We start from the raw sequence: 14,723 nt of genomic DNA, 5'->3' as shown, positions 1-14,723 counted from the left end.
TCTCTTGCCGTGACAGGAAGTGCGCATATATATTCTTTTCATCCCTCCCTTTTTCCGTCCAGACTTCAGAATTCGGGGGCGCTTTAGTTCAAACGCTTCCTCCCTAATGTTTCCGTATTTGCGACATTGTTGTTGGAAAATGTTGAGTGTTTCCATTATATGGCCACTTTATGCTTCACTGCATTTCAGAGGGAAGTATTTGTTACTACATTTACTGGCAGCTCGTAGTCACTAGCTTGCAGAATAAGATTACCGCACGAAACATGTCATCGGTTTATAAAACACGATGCTCTGCTCTCGGCTGAATCGCCTTATTCATACATATAAAGTGAGCTCCGCCTCGGCCACAAGCGCTGCTTCCATTTTAAAGCATCAAAAGTGACAATATATAGAATATTATCACTTTGATTATCTTATTACATTATTTTGCTGATAACACTTGCCATTTAAGTTCATTCTTCATACTCGCAGAGTTCATCCAGTTTAGCTGATGTCACACAAGATCATGTCAGGCTTTGTGATAAAGCTGCTGGAGGAAGCTTGTGGGTTTGTCCCCCCCCCCCCCCCCCCCCCCCGGAGAGCTTCCAGCTGCTGGATGTCAGCAGGCGTCACAGAGGCAAAAGCCGAAGACGGAATTACAGACACAAGAAGAGTGAAATATGAACTACACTTTGTTGAATGTTGTCACGTTTGGTCAGAGCCAGGCTAGCAGTTTCCCCCCGTTTCCAGTCTTTATGCTAAGCTATGCTAAAAGACTGCTGGCTGAGAGTGGTATCCGTCTTTTCTCCTCAAAGCAAATAATGGCAAAATGGCAAACTATTCTAACTATATCAAACCCATAATAATAATAATAATAATAATAATGGGTGATGTGTTCAAACATCTGGCAGCTGAGTTCTGTACCGCCTGTAGCCGATCTATCGATGTTTCTCTAAAAGGGCTGGTGCAGTTATCCGGGCGCGATGAGATAATCATCATCTGCGTCTTTAAAACTTGAGCGCCGGAATCGAATTCTTGCAACGTTCCTTGATTGATGAAAGCATGTTTGTACTTTGTAATGTGCCGCTGCGAACTTTAAATTACAGTCAAACAAGGACGCCAAGATTTCAGGCTTAATGCATTCAGACAGGCACCCAGTAGATGGCAGTATTTCACTGTGTGTGTGTGTGTGTGTGTGTGTGTGTGTGTGTGTGTGTTGCTGGAGCCAATCACAGGAATTTCTGTTTTGTTGTTATTTATTTATTTATTTATCTTTACCACTTGGGGGCAGCGTAAACAAGTTGTGCTCCACCGTGTTCACTAACTGTCGCTAACTGCGTCCGTCTGCTGCTGCTGAGCGGGTCGCGTACAGTAACCTGGGTCTTTTCTCACAAGGAGAAAAAGAAGGATTCTCGCGTGATTGTCGTGCATTTCCTCTGAAAGCGACACCATGAGGGGCCGTGAGAGTGAACCAAAACACTAAAGTTGTGGGCCGGGCAGTATAAAGCTCCGTAAAGCTGAGGGGGAGCTGCGGATTCGGGTGATAATTCTCTGCAGGTTCATTCATCACTAAGAGGGACCCCTTTCACAGTGCAACCTTGTTCAGATAAAAAATGATAAAAAAGTGAATGATTGAGAGATTTATCGCATTCACATTAGTTCACGCGGTCCTTTCATAAACTGTCTGTTCTATCTGCTGTGACCTTTTCGCGGCGTTGGTGCGTACGCAGCTATGAACTCTGGGATGTGTGATGTGATGTCAGCGCACACACACACACGCACACACACACACGCAGGGTGCAATTATGGAAGCATAATAAGCACAAACAATAAGAATAGTAAGAACAATAAGCACGAAACAGCAACAGCCGAGTCATTCAGGGAGAAGTATCGACGAGGTGGTTTGACAGGTCCACTGAACCCCATGCACACACTGTGTCAGTGTGTGTGTGTGTGTGTGTGTGTGTGTGTGAGAGTCACATGTTTAGTGAAAGAGTCCTTCAGCTCTGTGCAAACACTGCAGTCAGAGCTGACGCAGAAGCCTCACTCTGAAACACATCTGCACACAACACCCACCCGGTCCACCAACACAAACCCACACACGCACGCACACTGTCCACATGCGTGACATATATACATATATAAATATATAAACATATAAATACACACACACACACACACACACACACGATTTAACTTGTTGTAAGTTTAGTTTGAATGAGCTCGAAATGTGATTAATGTGAAAGGCGCATGGACTCAGCTGTCATGCACAAGCCGACTCCCCACCTCCTACAGCATACATTACATGAACAGGACCCCTCTGCTCTGCTGCAGTGCGTGTGTGTGTGTGTGTGTGTGTGTGTGTATACTGTCAGTACTTTCTTTGTATCTTCTTACTCTTGTTTGATTGAAAGAGGGAGACACACACACACACACACAGGCCACTTTGTTTTTCTGTGTATTTGTGGTCTATGGATTTGACCATTGTTTGTCCAAAAGAGAGTGGGAGAAGGGTGGGGGGGTGAGTTTTAGAGTACAGTAGACAACGGAGGTCTAATCCGTGATTGGTACAGCCGTCTCTGACTGTTCTGCCTACAGCCGCACCACATTTCAATACGTTTTCGCATGTGTCAGAAGTTCTTTCTCTTTTCCCTGCAAGCCCGAGTGCATTGCCATAGGCCCCCGTGTGTGCCACACGGTCCGCCCTTGTTGCCATGGCGACGCGGTGGGCATGGAGACGGAGGTGGCAGGTTGGGGTCAGGCACAGCGGGGCGCAGTCCTGAGATTAACTGTGACCGTGACTCTGGAGAGAGGAAAATAAAACAGCAGGCTGTGGAGGGCCGACACGACCTCCGCCTCTCCCTCTCTCTCTCTCCTCCGGCTACTGGCGGCACATCCAAAAGGAAACTTTTCATTGTCCAACGTTTTGGCTGCCACTTCCAAGATCAGCCTTTCACTTATCTCTGTAAACCCTTGCTCAGCGCTCTGGGACATGTCTCTGTGTGCGTGTGTGTGTGTGTGTGTGTGTGTGTGTGTGTGTGTGTGTGTGGTATTGTCCTGTTTCTGAGAAGCCATGCACAGACCCCGGTCCCCCAAGCAGTTGTCCAAACCTTCGAGGTGTGTTTTATCCATTCATTTCAATCTTTAAAGGACTTTGTGTTAATAAAAAGGCAGCGCTGATAAAGACATACCCTTAGCTGTGCGCTGCTCTGATCTGGGTCCATCCTATCTCCCGATCACTTCTAATCCGATGCCACTATTCCAGTTGACTGTGCAGCGCGATAGTAATATAAGTAGCTTCAATGCAGAGATGTGATTGAGTGTGTGACAAAATAAACTTGAAGCTTGAATGTTTAGCTGGCTGACTCGAGGAGATGGACCCTAATATTCACCAAACAGGCTCCCCCTCACTCTGAGGACTGTGAGGCGTTACAGTACAAGACAAGGTCGAACTGTAGCTGTCGGTTCCAGTGCTGCTGCTGGTCCATCTCAGCGCTGTCCGGCCTCCTCGCCTGAAAAACCAACCTTGTGTTAGCGGGACAGAGGGGCCCATTGTTTTGCGGTGGCTGTTCTGACGGATGCCTGGCCGATGACTTCAGCTCCGCCATGAACTGCCTCCTTATTCTCCTATAGGACTGGGATCACAGCCGTGCCGGCCCGGGCATGGGACCGCTGCTGAGAGGCGAAGCGGAGGTCCCAGCGAGATGCGGGGCTGATGTATGGCTGTGCAGGAAGACGGATCTATAGATGGGGACTGGCCGAGGCCGGGCCGCCCGCCATTTAAGGATTTGCTTGTTCAAACCCAATCATTACAAAACGCTTCTTCTATTCTATTTCTGTAGCTTTTTAGGCCGATTTCCTACCTGAAAGGCAGCTGCCGATTTACAGTTTAATCAGCATACTGTTCATTTGTGTTGCCGTTTTAACGCCTCAACCACAAACTGCTCATACTTTTACTGTGCCGGATAGATCGAGAGTGTCGAATGCTGTATTGCAAAACTCCTTGAGGCAAATTTGTGATTTGCCTCAGTTATCTTTGGAGCTATTTTAGTTATTTTTACGTCGTCTCCCATCCATGGATGTATTATGAGGCCTGGATGCCGGACCCATAGATGGTACGATAAGAATCGCCCCGTCTGGCTCGAGCAGTGTCCCTCCCGCCCCTGTGACTTTACATTGCGATGAACTTTTCTCGGCTCGAAGACGGTTTTACAAATATAAAACCTCCATGGATCAAAAACTCATGATAGGCGTCCTGTCAACTGTTTTACAGGTGTCTCTTTTATGACGGTGGTCTACGGGGAAAGTGCTTTTTGGGCTGTGGGGGAATTTTCCGCTGCATTACCGCGAGTGTCCACTGTGGAAAAATTGGGAAGCAAGGCTGAGATGGAGGCGCCGCATCCAGGTCTTATCATACTCCCACCTTGCTAAACAAATATGGAAGATGGATCAAGCCTTCCAGATGGATCTGGATCAAACCTTCCAGATTACATTTAATCTGTAGCATTTTCTCAAACACGGCAACTAACCCTAACTCTATGTACTAGTAGGTGTGATGTGAATGAGCTGTGGGACTCACTGATGACCTTAAGACGGGTCTGTCTGACTGCCGGAGAGACTCACTGCTGGATATAAACGGCAGTGTAGACGCTGCAGGTCTGCTGCCTTGTAGATAGTCAGGGCCGGGCTACAGTAGAGTCCAGTGGTTGACTGAGTCCCGTCCACGCCGTCTGGTGAAGCCGACCGGGAGAGTCAAATATCAAACAATTTGACGTGTGCATAGGGAGAGTTTTAATAGTGTGGGGAGGGGGAGAAGCTGGGGATCCTTGGCAGGATAGTTCATCACCTGAAGTGGGTGGCATGTGGACTGCAGTGCTTGTTCTGCTCTGCCTTGGCAGGTGAAGTGAAGTGCCTCCAGTTAGAGACAACATGATAACATGCCGTGTTTGAGAGTGGTACGCCTCAAGCTAGGAGTCTAGCCCCGTGTGTGATGTTGTTTTAACAGTTCTTCTCTCTGCAGCACCTTGAATCTTCCTCTGCGTGCCAAAACGTGCTTCACGAAGAAAACCGCCTCGCAGAATGTGTCCAGGGCTCTTTGGTGTCCTGGTGGGGGCGTTTTTTTTAATTTTTTTTTTATGAATTGTCTAATTGGTTGCAATGGAAGATTTTGGTGATCATGTCTTGTCCTGTATGGGGATGTAATTTCAATAAACACTTTATATTACAGGCATATTTCCATATATCATTCAAGGGTTCAGGTTTGCAGAAGGATTACTATTTTGTGTGTTTTCAAATTGATCATAATTCCAAATATAGGCCTGGTTTCCTGGCACTTACAGACATTACTGATGCATGGATTTAGCCGCGGCGTCATAGGGTGTGGTGAAGGGCTTGTCAATAAATGATGGTAATGACGGCAAGCGTGTTCCAATCAAATGTTGTTTTTAATGTGATTGGTTTACATTTGTAAATGTGAGGTGAGGATCTGGTTAAGGCCATGTTTCTGGGAGGGAATCGGCCTGAATTGTTTATTTAGCGCTGTATGGAGGAGCTAAAGGGCTTGAATATGCTACAGCGCATGACATCTTTATTGGCCCTCATAAAACAGGATGTAGAAATAACGACTCTATGAATTCCACGCACTGCCCATTATCACGCAAATGCACGACTGAACTGTGAGAGAAAGCAGACGTATGAAATACTACATGTGAGAGGACACTAGCTGCTCTTTGGGGAAGAAGTACACAGCGCAAGGGGGCATTTAAAGGAGGTTAAACTCCTCCATCCCCATTCCTTCCTACCTGTACCTTCTTCTCCACTCCTCTCCGGCTCTCAGCCCGTAGGCAGCTGGCAAGCACCCACAAGCCCCCTCGGGGCAACAGCAGTGATTCTTGGAGGACCCTTTTGTCCCCTCAAATGAAGACGTCTCCGCTGGTTGTTGTCCACGGTGAAGGCAGGCTGGGCGATGCTTGGCTCACTGCCACCCACTTGCAGAGAGACAGATGGGAGAATAAAGTTGGGTGGGAGGAAGTGGAGGTACCATACGAGGAAAAAAAAGTATTTAAGTATGTGTGACAAAAGGTGCACAGGTCGGTGGGAAGACAGCGGAGAAGGGGAAGCGAAAGAGACAGAGAGGGGGAGATTCTCCTTCGCGAGACAGCAGGTACACGGCACATTTTTGGAATAGGAGCCGACGAAAAGGTGGCAAAGAGTGTGAGAAAGGTTTTGTGGACACTCGTATCTAAACAGTGGGCTAAATGCACCCAGCCAGTGTTTTAACGCCACGCCACTCGCAGGGTGGAGCTGCCTTACATTTATCCATTGGCTTGTGTGTGGTGCATTAAAAAGGTTTCATAGTGTTTTACCTTTGCCGAATGTGATTCCTCTTCTCTTCTGCAGTATTTGCAAGCCAACAAACTAGACCAGAACCCAGCTTTTTTTTTTTTTTTTGCCCTTTAAAAAATTCTGAAAGGTTCTTTGGAAGTTCCACTTTGCTACCACCCAATATTTGTATTGCATCCAGACCGCGGGCCATCCCATCGCAGTGTTATAACCCTTCAGTGTTTACATCCAGCACATAACACCAAAGACCGGTGGATGTGGGAAACGTGCTGGTTTCGGGCAGGTGGCACATATTTGAATACGAGCCGCGAGGAATTCGACCTACTTCTCTCCTATAACGTGAAAAGAAGGAAAGCACTACGACTACAACTACTATACTATATATATATAGTAGAATTTCGAGCTACTTTGCAGTTTACTTGAGTACTTCCATTATATGACACTTTATACGTCTCCTCCACTACATTTGAGAGGGAAATATTGTACTTTTTACACCGCAAAAAGAAAAAAAATTAGAAATCTGAGAAATTTGTCTTATTTTTTGTCTAAAAAGAAAAATAATAAATAGTCAAAAGAATGTTTTGCATTAGAAAAGTCATCTCATTTTAACTTAATGTCTTAATGAGACATTCCAGCGAATATTGAGCTAGATTTGACCAGTAACGAGCTACAAAAATGGTTTGCATAATATCCCAGCAGAGGAGCAAGTTTTTCTCGATTTAAGTTTGTTCATCGATTTTTAATTGAAAATATTGAAAATACAGTGAAACGTGACCCTTGACCCATTTGGGAAATGTATACGCAGACAGTAGATAGCAGAGCTCAGAGTAGTTTCTGAGGACATATTCTGATACACCTGTAGTTACTAATCACTTTGAAGATCCAAAGTTCACATACAAAACATGGGATGAAGTTGTAAAATAAGATGAAACTACTCAACGGCATATAAAGTAGTTCAAATTGGCTTCAATCTGATGTGTATTATTTGATACTAATCATAAAAGTAGTCTTTTCGTAAAATGATATGCGGTACAAAGTTGCCACGTATGCAATGTTCCAGGTAAACAACTAGCAGACGTTGGGGTCCCATAAAGATAAGATGTATTCCAGGTAAACAACTAGCAGACGTTGGGGTCCCATAAAGATAAGATGTATTGTTGTTTAGACGTGGTCTTCCTTGGTATGTGAAAGGTCATTCTGAGAGGTCTCTTTTCCTGACCCCTAGATGGGAAACAGAAGTTTACAGACTTGTGTGTTATAGTAGGACCCCATGTATGCTTAAAGGTATAAAAGACGAGCTTGAACAGTGTTCGGGGCAGCAGTACTGATTCGGCTACGGGTGCTGTACAGGTCAAGATGCGCATGCCTGTTGATCCTGATCTTTGATGCAAATAAAGAATATTATGTGAAAAGTCAGTATCAGCGGAGTTTCCTTCCATCATCGGATCATCGCCTACATCTGGGGAATGAAGAAGAAATGAACAACAACTCCAACCAGCCACAGCTTTAACACGCATCCTATCATGACAATAACTCTCTGACAGAGGTCGTCCTGTTGCTGTTGATGCTTTAAGTGCATTTTGCTGCTGATAATGTGTCCAGAAGACCACCTTTTATCACACGGCCAAAGCAGTTCAGTATTTCGGTCAGGCGAGGAATGCTGAGTCAGCTCCGTGAAAACCCGAGTAAAGCGCCCGTGGAGGGAGAACGTGAGGTGTGGTTGAAAACGCTAGCAAGTAGACCTTGTGGCGTAGGGTTGGACACACTTTTTTTTTTTTTAACTCAATCATGTCTAACCTTTCCTACACCCTGCTTCACGTGCTATGCGCTTCTATGCTCACACGCCTGGCAGCTGTGATCCTCTCTGACTTTTACACCTGCCTCTACTATTATTCATAATAATAATGTTCGTTCCTTGTTTTGATTGTTACCCACAAAAAAAAACAAACAAAAAAAAAAAAAAAGTGATAATAATAATGCTGGGCTTGTGGCATAGCTGTGAAGTGGGCGCTGAGGAGGAGGTGAAAGGCAGCAGAGGGTCGTGGGTGAGGACGGAGGGTGTGCGGAGGCGGTGGAGCTTCGAGGGGCCGAGGGCCGCGGCCGATCAGGGTCGAGGGCCTGTTCAGTGTTTGGTTAAGGCCAGATGGCAGGAGAATGGCGTCTGTAGCCCCTGGTCTGTGTGTGCTGCGCAGCGAGGGCCGGGAGGAATGCTCGTCTTTTCTTTGGCTTCCCTCAGTGAGTGGAGACTCGGAGGACTGCTGTATAACAGTGGATTAAGTCCCGCATTCCCCTTTTAATCTCTCTATAGTCACCCTCAGCTGTTCACCCTCAGGCCTCTGCTCTTCTACCTCCCACTGCCTGTCTGTTGATGTTGGGCTCGCATACAGTACACACACACACACACACACACACACACACACACACACACACACACACACACTACTGACCATAGACACGCACCTAAAACCCATCACTCAAGTGAATCTCTCACAGATTGTGACTGAAGGTCATCTCAGCGCCACATTTGCAACGCTGTGCTCCATCCTCGCGGTGCTGATAGTGCGCTGTGGGACTTACGACACACACACACACACACGTGAACAGACTTTCGTCACAAATGTCTCACACCAGAGTACAGCTGAGGCTCATGGGAATGGGCATGAATGTTTTGCAGGTATTTGGTCGTAAAACCAAAGTATTGGAGAAAGTTTGACCTGATGAAGGTGTTTTTCAGTCTGGACCAAATGCACCAAGTGCAACCAACTGACCGACATTGCAATTCCATTTTTTTTTTAATCATCATATATCTTTAGAAACAAACACAAACAGTCCGATAGTCTTCATGGAAGCCCCTGCAGTAGGTTAGCGAAATCTATTTGGCAGAAAGATACAGTTATTACACAAATTGTCTGTTGTAAATATCCATCAAAGTTTGCAGACAGGCTTTTCTTCAAAAGAAGTAAGAATCTTAGCAAAATCAGCAGTTTCCAATGGGGTTTCCTAGTTTGATGCGATTCAAATTGGCACTCAAATCCTTGGATTGAAACCCAGCATATGCACCCAAACCCATCAAACTCTACATCCCCCAGGTGGGCCACTCAGGGTGAGGAAGCTGTAGTGCTACAGAGGAACTCAGAGGCCCCACTCCAGACCAGAAAAGATTTTTTTTTTTTCTTTTTCCTGGGAACCTGGTTAAAAGCAGTCATTTTCCAGAGCCCTGGGTTAACCTTGGGCTACAATAAATCTCTTCCCGGCTCCAGATAAATGCACACCCATAAGAGGAGCCCCCCACCACTGCAGCACCACTAAAAGGGTTCCTGCTCTCCTCTCTGTTCCCCCTCTCCCCCCCCCCCCCCTCCTTCACGTCCCTGATTTTCTTGGAGGGTTCAGATCAACACAGTGCTTTCAGGAATTCAGGGAACCGGATAGAGCCTGGACATGCAGGTGCAAGAGATTTGGTTCCAGCGACTGTATGGTACAGGGGGAGGAGGGTGATAAGGTGCCAAGAGGCGGAGGGCAGGAAGGGAATGACGCAAGAAGACAAAGACAAAGCAAAGGCTGGATAATTTATGTTGGTATTGAAGAGAAGAGGCGACTGGGAGAAGATGGAGGAGAGAATGGGCAAAGTAACAAATATGTACAATTAAGAGTCAAATTCAGGTCAGTCAGTGAGCCTGACCATGGGAGAAAGTCATTTTCTCCAAACCACGTCTGGTTTTGTGATGGTCTGGTTCTTGAATCTCACGCAATCCTCCTCACAAGTTAGTCCCGAATTAAGACAGAAGACGGCCAACCTGCTCAATACAACACGCAGTAACTCTTATCCCGTCAGCCTCTCGTCAGCCACCACAGGGACTCATCAGGTTCGTTGTCACGGTAACGTTACTGTAAGGCAGTTGTGTACACGCTGTAAAAAGTTGGTCAGATATTTCACTTTTTTTTCCCCACTTTTGAACGACGGTTTGTATTTCAAACACATAGTGACACCTGTTGTCCAACATGTACAAGATTTACAAGATGACTGTGGTGTCGTTCCTGCAGCCGGGCGACAGCGTACATTGTCAAAGCAGTACGGAGGAAAAAAGGTCATGAAGGACAAAAGAAGAAATGGGGAACAAAGGGAGGAGGAAGAGGAGGGAAAGCCTGCTGGGGCTAATTAGAGTGATAATAGGGGGCCGGGGCATGCAGAGGCAACTGGAAGGGGTCGACGTGACGAGGAGAGGGGTAGATGGAGAGGAAGGAGGGGGACGATGGGGTCAGAGGGAGGAGAGTGGTGGGAACCAGACCTGGGCCTTCCCCACACTATGGGGATGCTGGGTAATGGACGGTGGCTCTCTCTGCAGACTTAAAATCACTAGAGCAAGCCGGCAAAATGTCCCATGGACCTGAGATCAGCCTCTGCAAGAATGAATACATTATGTCAGCACAACAGACAGCCGTCTGTGTACATGCACCACAGATCTCCTGCCGTCACGCAGGCACCGTGTACAACCAGCTCGGGTCCCTCCACGTCCATTCTAGTTACAGTAGGTCTATGGCCGTGGAAACCCCTGGGAGGTCCTGTGTCGTTGGGAACTCTCGCCTCTTGTTAGCCACTACATTGCTATGGTCTTTGATCAGCTCAGCTGACTCTTAAGCTCAGCTTAGTGCGGCAGGGGTCTGGAAAATCTGGGGAGAGGGAGAGAGGTAAGAGGTGGGGAGAGACGATGGAGAGAGGGAGTAACTGATGGCACCCACTGAACCATGTATCCTCTGGTGAGGAGCTGGAAGGAAGGAAGAGGAGGGAGAAGAGACGGGAAGACAGGAAGGTGAAGGGGGACAAGCAGTGGGAGAGTGAGTGGTAAACGGGTGGAAAGGAAGGGTCTCCTTCCTTTCACGACCGCCGTCACCAGAAGGCGCCGAACCCAACAACTGAACTGAAGCCAGGCATGAAAGCAAGGTCGACCGCAGCGAGTTCAGGAAACAGTAGGATGAAAAGAATCTGTAGAACACGCTGCCTCTGTCTGCCATTTGGCTGAACATTCGTGGAAAGAGCTCCCATCGACCTCTCACCGTAGAGTTTGAAGACCGAACTATCCAAAAGGACATAATCAAAGCATTTAGGACATCAGTCAACGACAATAACCTCTCCAAACACTCAACTCTCTCACTCCTCCACATTCTCTGTGTTGTTGTTTTTTTTGTGTGTAACAGCAACATGCTGCCATCCACTTTGGGTGGGTGTGGGTGGGGGGTGGGGGGGGGGGATGACGCCGTGTTCAACTCCATAATGAGCAGGGCCAACAGTCTCTTTAGGGGCACTTGAGCCGACCGGAGGAGCTCTCCGCGGGGCACAGGCATACATTATTCATTTCGGTGCTTAGTTGGCATCCATTCAGACGCCACCTTCTCATGTGGGCTCTCTGGGTGAAAAACACTAACAGGAAAGAGCTTGACGTACTGTAATTACACTTTGCTGGAGAGGGTCTACAAGGTATCTGGGAATACTGTACAAGCTTGCATCCCAGGTGACATCTATTATATAGTATCTTCCAGATGTATGACTGCATACAAAGTTCCTTCGTGTGACATCAAAGTGAAGCTGCCTCACTGAGTAATCCCTATGTGGTTCTTCAAATAGACTAATCCACAACCTGCCTGTTGTGTTACATAATTCCCCCCCAATACTGTTTACATGTCCACATGTGTCTCACGGTAACCCTGACAACGCCGACTAATCTGATAGGCCCCTGATGCCTTAATTGCGTGTGCATGTTTGAGACTGTGCTAACCACATTTGCTGGTTTCCTGTTTAGGGAGAGTCATATCAAAGAGATAAGAGCGTGTCCACACTGGTAGTGGTGGTGGTGGTGGTGGTGGTGGTGGTGGAGCCCAGACTGACAGTGCAGGGGTCTTGGGGGAAAGTCGGATAAAGGGATGAACTTTGTCTGAACTGTAACATGTGCACCAATATAAAATAAAGTCAAACACTCACGTATTAAAGCAGAGGAGACGCTGCACAGTTACTCCCACCCCTGTAAGAAAAGAAAAAAAAAAGAAAAGAAAAAGTCAAAACATTGCGCCTACATTACCCACAATGCAACGCGCCTGCTGACGGTTTGGTCTGCGATTTGGGTGTGCCAACCTAGTAGCAACTAATGAGGCCTTGAGCTCACAGTCGATCTCAGCTGTCAATCATGACCAAACAGGAACACTTTTGAACAACACACGTCAGCGTGATAAGAACTGCCTGAAATGACAGAAACCATATTTGGGAAAAGTTTAGTTTGGCCCATGCCCCATCTGCTAACACGGAGGGGGCGGGGCTTATGACCTATACCGCAGCCAGCCACCGGCCTTTATATGCAGTCTATGGTTTAAACCGTGACAACAATCTTGCCTTGCACTAAACTGAACCCAGCCTTATCCAAAATATGAGTCATGGGCAGCATGGTGGTGCAGTGGTTAGCCCCCCCCCCCCAAAGTGTCCTTGAGTAAGACACTGAACCCCAGGTTGACTCCCGATGGAGGCCAGCACCTTGCACAGCAGCTCGGTCGCCATCGGCGTGTGAATGAGACCTGGACTTTAAATCGCTTTGGGAACCGTTAAGCTTGAAAATCGCTATAGAAATGAGGACCATTTTAATAACGATCACATGTGTTTGGATCAAAAAAACACATATATGCGTAATTTTGGGAGGTAATGACAATATTTTGCCTTTGAGGTGTGAGGACTTGTTGCTCTTAGCCTACACTCAAAACACTGCTGAGTTGAGTTCCTCACTTGAAGTTGCACCTTCATAACCCACCGATGGCAATGTGTTGTTACGATTCAAAAACCCGAAAGCCTCCAAAGCCTCGTAAAAAAAAAAAATAATAAAAAAAAAAGCCCCCACGGCTCCACCCACCACACTGGACCTGAGCAGTTGTTTTGCCTCCCTTTCATCTCTTCTCGCCTCTCGGGCTCAGCTGACCTCCGTGCTCTGACCAGAACTCACCCCATATGTCAAGCCCCTCATTAGACACCGCAAACCTGGAACGGGTACGTTCACGCAGACGCACACACACACACACACACACACACACACACACACACACACACACACAGCCGGTAATATTCAAACCTGAAACAATAGTGAGGATCAGAGAGGCTTGGAGGATAATGAACCGGGGCTGGGTTAGACCTCCATGTATGGCTCTTTCTATCCATATGTGTGCAAACGTGTGTGTGTGTGTGTGTGTGTGTGTTTAGTGAAGGGTTTTCAAAGACATGCTTGGTGCCGGATGAGTGAGGTCACATGCATGTTCACATGTTCAGGTCGTTTTTTTTTTTTTTTTTGATGTTATGGTAGATCAAGTTCAAGCTCAACGTAGGAAAAGAAACAAAAGAGAGAAAATACAAAACACAAAGAGACCACCGACAACATCCTGCTCCTTTCCATTCATTCTTAAGGGAGGGGTAATATTTTAATTTAATTCATTTTTGCTGAAAACACCCTTGAGAGTAAAGGCAAGAACATGGTTGTCGTGTAGACAGGCAGTGTGTGTGTGTGTGTGTGTGTGTGTGTGTGCAGGGTGGGGGTGAGACATGTCTCTTACAGATGTGAGAAAACGGCCATGTCTCTGAGGCCGAGTGTGTGTGTGTGTGTGAGACGGTCTAATTGGCAGAACAGACTGATGGAGTTAGTTAGTTCTTGAACTGACGGCAAATTGAATGAGCTGACAAGGACGCGCAACTGTGGGAAAACTGGGTTTCTGTCTCTCCGCGGACACAAAAGACCGGAGTGTGTCTGCATTAACAGCTTGTAAGGATGTACAGTCGGGTGAACTCTCTCTCTTCATTTGTCCGGGGTGGGTGGGGGTGGGGGAGGCGTTGCCATGGCGACGGGGGAGGCTTGCCCATAATTTCCAGAGAGCCTGTCTGGATGTGACACGTCCTTTTCAGCCAGGCATTGTTTAGATGCTGATTTACGCGTGTTTGTTGCACTTTACCGCCGCCTCCTGCGCACACCTCCAGCCGGGGCAAACTTTTAAGGGATCAATGCCCTTCCGATACCTGGCAACACAGCACAATGAAGGGTTTGGTGGAAGGGTTAAGACGCAGACTCAAACTCCTCAGTTGAAAACGCTTTCTCCATCAGTGAACTTCTGCCTTTACCTAAGCTGTTTTCCCTCCTGAGCAACTTTCTTTAGGTTTTTCTTTCCCCCACTGTTTGAATCTGTGCTTATTTTCCCAACCAGCCCGTCCCTCTTTTCTCCCAGTAGGCGTTCCCACCACACACCAGAGTCCAATCACAGGCCAGCCCTTTACCCCGTCCCTCCGTGGTCAGCCTGTTAAGGACTTTTCTTTTTACACTTTTTTTTTTTTTCCCTGCTACCCCTCATTGAGCCACTTGAGCCTGGAGCAGATGGAGAGACTGTAG

Source organism: Enoplosus armatus, chromosome 3, assembly GCF_043641665.1.
Source record: "Enoplosus armatus isolate fEnoArm2 chromosome 3, fEnoArm2.hap1, whole genome shotgun sequence".
NCBI lineage: Eukaryota > Metazoa > Chordata > Actinopteri > Centrarchiformes > Enoplosidae > Enoplosus > Enoplosus armatus.
This window is presented reverse-complemented; position numbering follows the sequence as displayed.